Below are 7,428 nucleotides of genomic sequence, written 5' to 3'. Positions count from 1 at the left end.
TATTTGTATTTGACAGGGAATCTGAGGCAGAGAGCTTAAAAGCCTGAGATGTCTAAAGTTTAGGATTGTAGTTTGCTTATAAATAAATAAATATATATATATATATATATATATATATATCTAAACTGTGCTTTTCCTGACTCCTGGTCACTGGCTTTGGAGCAGCCAGAGCTTTTGTACCGAGGTTGAGGGAAGGCCCTCTGTGAGCTGTGAAAGCAGCACAGTCTGGTGTTCCAGGGGAGTTTGAATATTGGTTTCTCAACACTAAAAGGCAGAGCAGAGCTTGAGGGTATAATACAAAGCTGGCAACTACAGTAGCCTTAAGAACAGCGCATCTCAATGAAGAAAATACCTGAAAGGAGCCTCAAACATCAGGCACTGTGACCTGGGTTAAAAAAGGATAGAAAATGCAGTTCTTTACAAATTAAACATACACTGTCATTGCAGAATTAGTCATGTGCTATCCCTTATCCTCCTTGTCTGAGGACAGGAGTCTCCAAGTTGAGTGTGGGTGTCCTTGGGTACCCAGCAAGCTGGGATGACTTGGGGGTATGGATTAGAGCCTGGATTCTCCTTTTTGGGGGCAGGTAACACACCAATAGCACAGTCACTATCCATCATCAGTCTATCTGTCCTCCAGAGCCTTCATGCAATTAAGTTCCCCACCCAAAAGGCCAGACAAGCTCTCCTGGATTTGAAGAGGAATAATTATACAACAACTGCTGCTTACAGTGGTAAAAATAATGAGCTATGCCCCAGAAGTCCTAATAAAATCCATGGATGAGTAAAATGACACTAAAGCTCCGACCTGAACAAAGCTTTGGCACGTGGCTCTGATGCCAGCTGACATGTGCCCGTGGCTGGTATTTACACTCTAATCAAAACAGAGCTGAAAACCAAGGAAAAAGTTCAGATTCTGAGGGACAGCAAAACTGCTGGATTGTGGGCATTTCAGTAACAAATCCCTTTGCTCTGCGTATTCCCTGCTAATTTGTCAACATTTGATGCCTTGCTCTTTAGTCTGGAGCTAAGAAAAGCTATCAAAAAATATAGTTTAGGGCCCATTCTGTCTGCTGTATCACTTGCTATTTTTGCTAGCTGCACTGAAGCCAGACTGCAAAGGGCAAATTTGTCAACAAGGGTGGGCTTTTTTAGTGTGCAGCCCAAGGGCTCACACAGACAGGAGCAAAGACTATCTGCATCCACGTCTGGAAGTTCAGGCTCTGATTTCAAGCTGCTTCAAATATAGAAATTCCAGCAAAGTTAATTGTAGCTGCATTATGGAGAGGGGACAGCAGCGAGTCCTTAGAAAGCTGGGGAAGGTCTAAATCTGCCTCAGTCATGTTCACTTTGGAGTTAGGCAAATCCACTGGGAGCAGAGGATATTACCCAGGCTGATACTGGGTAAAAACCCTACTGGGAAATGTGGCCAGTGAGATTTGGTTTTGTTGACCACACAGCAACAGCCTTCATTGAAAATAAGGACAAAGCTCTTTAGCAAACCCACCTTTTCTCCCCCTGTTGAGAACTGTGCAACATCACCCTGCTGTATCAACTCCTCTGTGCTTTTAAAAGCTCCCTAATTCTGCTCACAGCTGAGAACTTGCCTTACTGTTATATTAAGAAACAGCTCCATGGTGTGGGTTGGTTATTACAGGGAAGCACTTAATTACAATAAAATGTGTAGTTAAAGTGACAATTTATTTACTCAAGGTTATGAATATAAATTGGTTTTTCTTACCCATGCATTTTAAAACGGGGAGGTAGAGGCTGGGATCCCAGGAGTTTCTTTAGGTTGGGGGTGATTTTCTGCAAGTAGCTTTAGGGACCAATGTGAAAAGTGAAGCCTGTGAACCAGTTTGCTGCCTTGAGGCCACAGCACACAGCTCCCACCTGTTGCAAGTAATGTGAGTTTTGCTTAAGGAGTCTGGAAATGGGTCCCTTTAATTGCAGCAGGGCTCTGTAACCTGCAATGAACCAACGCTGAGCTGAAAAATAAATCCCCGTTAGTGAACACTTGAAGAGATAAAGAAAATGCTGGGTCCTCTCCTCCCAGTATTTCTCATGTTTTATAACACCTCTGTCAGTATAAATTTCCATTCACTGAAGAAATTACACTTCATGAGTGCTACAATAGGATTTTAAGATAAATGACATGCGAGCTCTGCAGTTTTCTGCAGGCTTAAGTGATCCAAGTACCTTAATCACGTGTGCAGTATCAAAATACATGAATTTGACTTGTTACAGGAGTCACACGAGAAAGATTGAGTGTCATATGAGGCTGCAAAGCATAAACCACCTCAGCTAAAATTTATTTTAGCACAGGAGAGTTTTTTAACTGTTAAGTATAATCATTTAAAAGCAGTCGGAGCTGTGCAGCTTTAATGATAAGTGAAAACAAAAAAAACAGCTCTTGAAAGCGCTGCTGGTAAGGGCACTTCTAGCAAGCACTGCCTGCTCTGAGCACTTGCTGCCTTTATTCACCACTATTTCCGAAATTCTTGGAAGGCTGATGAAGTTTTTAAGTGTCATCTTGCCAAGGCTGTAACATTATCTCCAGTAACAATACTCACTCTTGGGCTTTGGTGTTGCAAGAAGAGAAAACATTTTAGCTTTTTGGGCGGGTAAACACCTCCCTGTGAAACGCTGCAAACTGCCACCATGATATTTTCTGAAAAATCCCTTCACCAGGATTTCTTCTCCTGGGAAGATGAGAAGCCTCAGCTACTCCATATTTTGCTGCTCTGGAATGTGGTCTGGAGATTGTTTATCCAAACATGTGAATTGTTTTTAATTAATGACCAAACACCATCAGCTGTGTCGGACTCTGAGGAGTCAGTCATGAGCTTTCATTCTGATTCTTTTCTAGCCTTCTGATGTATCCTTTCTCTATAGTTTAGTATAGTTTTAGTATTTAATTTATTTTGATAAAATATAATATCATAAAATAATAAATCAACCTTCTGAAATTCTCATCTCTCACCTCATCCTGGGGACCCTCACAAACACCATGGCAAACGAGATGGGAGGGTGTGACTGTTTACAGGGGTTTGAGGATAAGGGAAGAGACGAGGATTTGATTCTATGTTTTAGAAGGTTTGATTTATTATTTTATGATATATATTATATTAAAATTATACTAAAAGAATAGAAGAAAGGATTTCATTAGAAGGCTAGTTAGGAATAGAAAAAGAAAGAATGAATAACAAAGGCTTGTGTCTGGGACAGAGTCCGAGCTAGTTGACTGTGATTGCTTATTAATTAGAAAAAACTTTATGAGACTAATTACAGATCTACTTGTTGCATTCTACAGCAGCAGATAACCATTGTTTACATTTTGTTCTTGAGGCCTCTCAGCTTCTCAGGAGGAAAAATCTTAAGGAAAGGATTTTTCATAAAACATGTCTGTGACAGGAGGGAGTTTAATAAATATGACACCCACTCAGGGTGTCATAAACCCCTGGGCAAAAATCCCCCGAGGTTCAGCTCTGGTGGGTGGATCAGCGTGCCTGTGCCACGCAGCAGGAGCTGCCCTGGTGCAGGAAGGCCAGGCTGTGCCTGTCCCACCGGGTGGCTTTAGGACAACATCCGAAACGCCCTGGGCGCGTTTCCTCAAAAGCGACGACAGGCGCGTGATGGACGCGCTGCCGAGCCCCTGCCCGCAGAGCAGCCATTCAGGTGCTGTGGAATGGAGCTTTTCATAGCACAGCCAGGATTAAAAATAGGAGCAGAGCTGGCCAGGGAGTGCTCTGAGCCCGGGCAGGGAGCAATCCTGTGTTACTCACCCCGCCTGCTCCCCAGGGCTGATGTTTTCTTGGACCCAGCTAAATGTCTCGTTTTAGCCGATCATGGGGATGCTGGTACAGCGAAACACTGGGTCATATTTTATCACCCCACACATTTCTCCGTACTTCAGCCACGTGGTAGCTGTTTAACAACTTATTCCCCAAATGAAATAAACAGAAATATTGACTCATTATTTGCTTTCAAAGGAAATAAGCAGCTTTATAGGAAATATTGACACATTATTTGTCACTTCTCTTGAGGATCCAAGTGCATTCTGAGCTGCTGCAGCCCACAGCCAGGACATTTACTTCTCCTTTGACAACTGTTTTCCATTCCCTTTTGCATCTTGCCTGGCCTTCTCAGTGATTTTTGCCACAAGCAGGTGACAAACATTTTGGTGACAAAATCAGTCCTCACTGTGTGCAGATTAAGGAGCAACAAACCCAAACCCTACTTATGTGTTTCTGAATAAACAGTGATCACCCCTGACCCATCTTCTTTTCTGTTCTTGGTTTCACCAGCTGTGTGGCAACATCCACCTTGCTATTTCCGTGCCATAGAACTAACTCAGAAGTTGATCTTTGCAGGCTTTTGCTCTAAAAATTATTTTCTTGAGCCTTTTACATTTCTTTACTAATTGCACTGCCCTTCAGCGCATGTGTTAGCTGTAACTTTTCCCCCCAAGAGTATCGTGTTTAAAGTCACAACCACCGTGCTCCTGCCAATGTATTCCTCTTAACTTACAGGAAACCTATGAATGAGGTATGATACCATGAATGATACTATTAATCACTTTATTGCAACTGCACCCTGGAATCCCATTCACTGTCGAGACCTTGTTACGCAAGTGCTCTACGTATATAAAAACAGTCTCCAGCTTCAAAGTGCTTACAAGCCTTTGTAAAAGCCTCCTGAAGTTTTCTGTGAACTTGTTACTGTAAGAAGAAGAAGGAAAAAAAATTACATATTTCTTCTTGGAACAAAATGCTTCTCAAACTTTTAGAAGAATGATTCATGTTTACTCTTATCTCCCTCCAGAGGAAAAAGAAAATGAGTTTAGGAATATTTTCTGCCTTAGTCCCCACTGGATGAATTTGAGGGAGCTGACCTGCGATTCACTGCTGTGCACAGCATCCATCCCTGCCACGTTCCTCTCTCTGATGAGTCAGTGGACCTCACAGACCCGAAGTCTTGAGAATGACCTGACTTCAGCATCCCCCCCTTCCTCCTCCTTCCCCTTAAGATTCCTTTGCTGCTCCCTATAGCCATATTATTTAGTTAAAATTAAAATAAAATTGTAGAGAGCGTTCAATTCCTGTAATCCTGGCAATGGAGAAAAGCTTATTAACCCTGAAATGGCCTAAAAAAGGATTCTGCTGAGGTGTCCCATCTGCCCTGGGGACCCTGGACACTGGCACTGAGCCATTGCTCCTGCTGGATCTTGGGGTCAAGGGGCTGTTGGGGTGCAGGAGGCTCCAGGACACGGGCAGGGAGCACATTCCCACTGCCTGGAAGAGGAGGATTGTTTTTTCTGCAAGGACACTGTTCATTCCTGGCCCTGGTGAGGGCTATGCTGCCCTCTCCACTGAGAAGGCAAGGAGCCAGAGAATTTCTCCAAGACAATGAGATGGCTTTGCCCGGTGCTACCCCACCCTCCACCCCATCCACAGCCCTGCCCTCCAGCATTCCCTGACCCCAATCCCCCCGAGACGCCCCTGCCCTTAAAATCTCCACTCTCTGGCACCCCCTGCCCCTGTTTGCACTCCTCCCACTCCCTGCTCCTAATGCACTCCCCCAGTCATTCCCTGCCCCTAAACCCATCCCCTGCAGCCTCCTGCCCCTAAACCTCACCACAGTCCCCTGTCCCTATCCACACACACTCTCTGCCACCCCCTGGCCTGATCCACGTCCCTAAATCTCACTCCCCAGCTCCCTCCACCATTCCCTGCCCTATTTGCACTTCCTGCAACCCCTGCCCCTAAATCCCCTAAGCCATCCTTGCCCCATCCACACACACACCTTCCACCACCCTTTTCCCCTAAACCTTCCTCTCCAGACACTGCCCCTAAAACTGATCCCTATGCCTACACCTCCCTTCCTCTCCTCCCTTCTCCCAAACCTCCCCCATGGAGCCCCTTGCCCCAAAACCTGCTTCTATCCACACTGCCAAGTTCTGTCCCTAAATCTCCCCTTTCCCCAAAACCTTCCCTCGCAAACCTGCCCCTATCCACATATATCATCCACCTTGCCCTGTCCCTAAATCCTCTGCCCCCAAATTTCTCCCACCAGCCTGCTCCACCATCCCCTGCCCTATTTGCATTTCCCCCATGCCCAGCCCCACAGTCTCTTCCTGTCACCCCATGCCCCTAAACCTGCCCCTATCTACACACACTCTCTGCCACCTTCTGGCCCTAAATCTCCACCCTCAATCCCCTGCCCCTAAATCTTCACTTCCAGCCCCTGCCCCTAAAACTGCTGCCATGTACACATCCCCTCAGCCACCCTCTGCCTCTAAACCTCCATCCTCCCACAACTCTCTGTTCCTAAACCTGCCCCTATCCCTACACACCCTCTGCACACTTTTCCCCTAAACCTCTCCCTCCAGCTCCTGCCCCTATACCCTCTCCCAAACCTCCCCCCCACTTCAGCAGTGCCCTGCCCCTATCCACACCCTTCTGCCCCCTAAATCGGCACTCCCACCTTCTGCCCCTCTCCACACACCCTTCTTTGCCTCTTTATGCCCCTCAATCTGCACTCCTACCCTCTGCCCCTAAATCTCTCCTCTGCAGCCCCCTACCCCTAAACGTGCCCATATCCACACTGATCTCCTCTGCCCCCTTATGCCCCTAAACCTGCCCATCTCCACACACATCCTCTACAGCCCCCTGCACCTAAACCTGCCCATACCCACACACACCCTCTCTCTGCCCCTAAACGTGCCCATATCCACACTGATCTCCTCTGCCCCCTTATGCCCCTAAACCTGCCCATATTCACATACACGAACTGCAGCCCCCTGCCCATCTCCACACACATCCTCCACCTTCTCCCTGCCCCTAAACATGCCCATATCCACACTGATCTCCTCTGCCCCCTTATGCCCCTAAACCTGCCCATATTCACATACACGAACTGCAGCCCCCTGCCCATCTCCACACACATCCTCCACCTTCTCCCTGCCCCTAAACATGCCCATATCCACGAACACCCTCTGCAGCCCCTTGCCCATATCCACGGACACCCTCCACAGCCTCCTGCCCCTGAACCTGCCCATCCCCACACTCATCTCTTCTGCCCCCTGCCCCTAAACCTGCCCATATCCATGGACACCCTCTGCAGCCCCCTGCCCCATATCCACATATACCAACCGCAGCCCCCTGCCCTTAAACCTGCCCATATCCACACACACCCTCTGCAGCCCTTCGCAGCCCTCCGCCCCTAAACCTGCCCTATATCCACCCTCCCCGTGCCCCCTGCCCCTAAACCTGCCCATCCCACACTCATCTCCTCTGCCTCCTGCCCCTAAACCTGCCCATCCCCACACTCATCTCCTCTGCCTCCTGCCCCTAAACCTGCCCATCCCCACACCCATCTCCCGGTGCCCCCTGCCCCTAAACCTGCCCATCCCCACACCCATCTCCC

Source organism: Geospiza fortis, unplaced genomic scaffold, assembly GCF_000277835.1.
Source record: "Geospiza fortis unplaced genomic scaffold, GeoFor_1.0 scaffold182, whole genome shotgun sequence".
Taxonomy (NCBI): domain Eukaryota; kingdom Metazoa; phylum Chordata; class Aves; order Passeriformes; family Thraupidae; genus Geospiza; species Geospiza fortis.
This window is presented reverse-complemented; position numbering follows the sequence as displayed.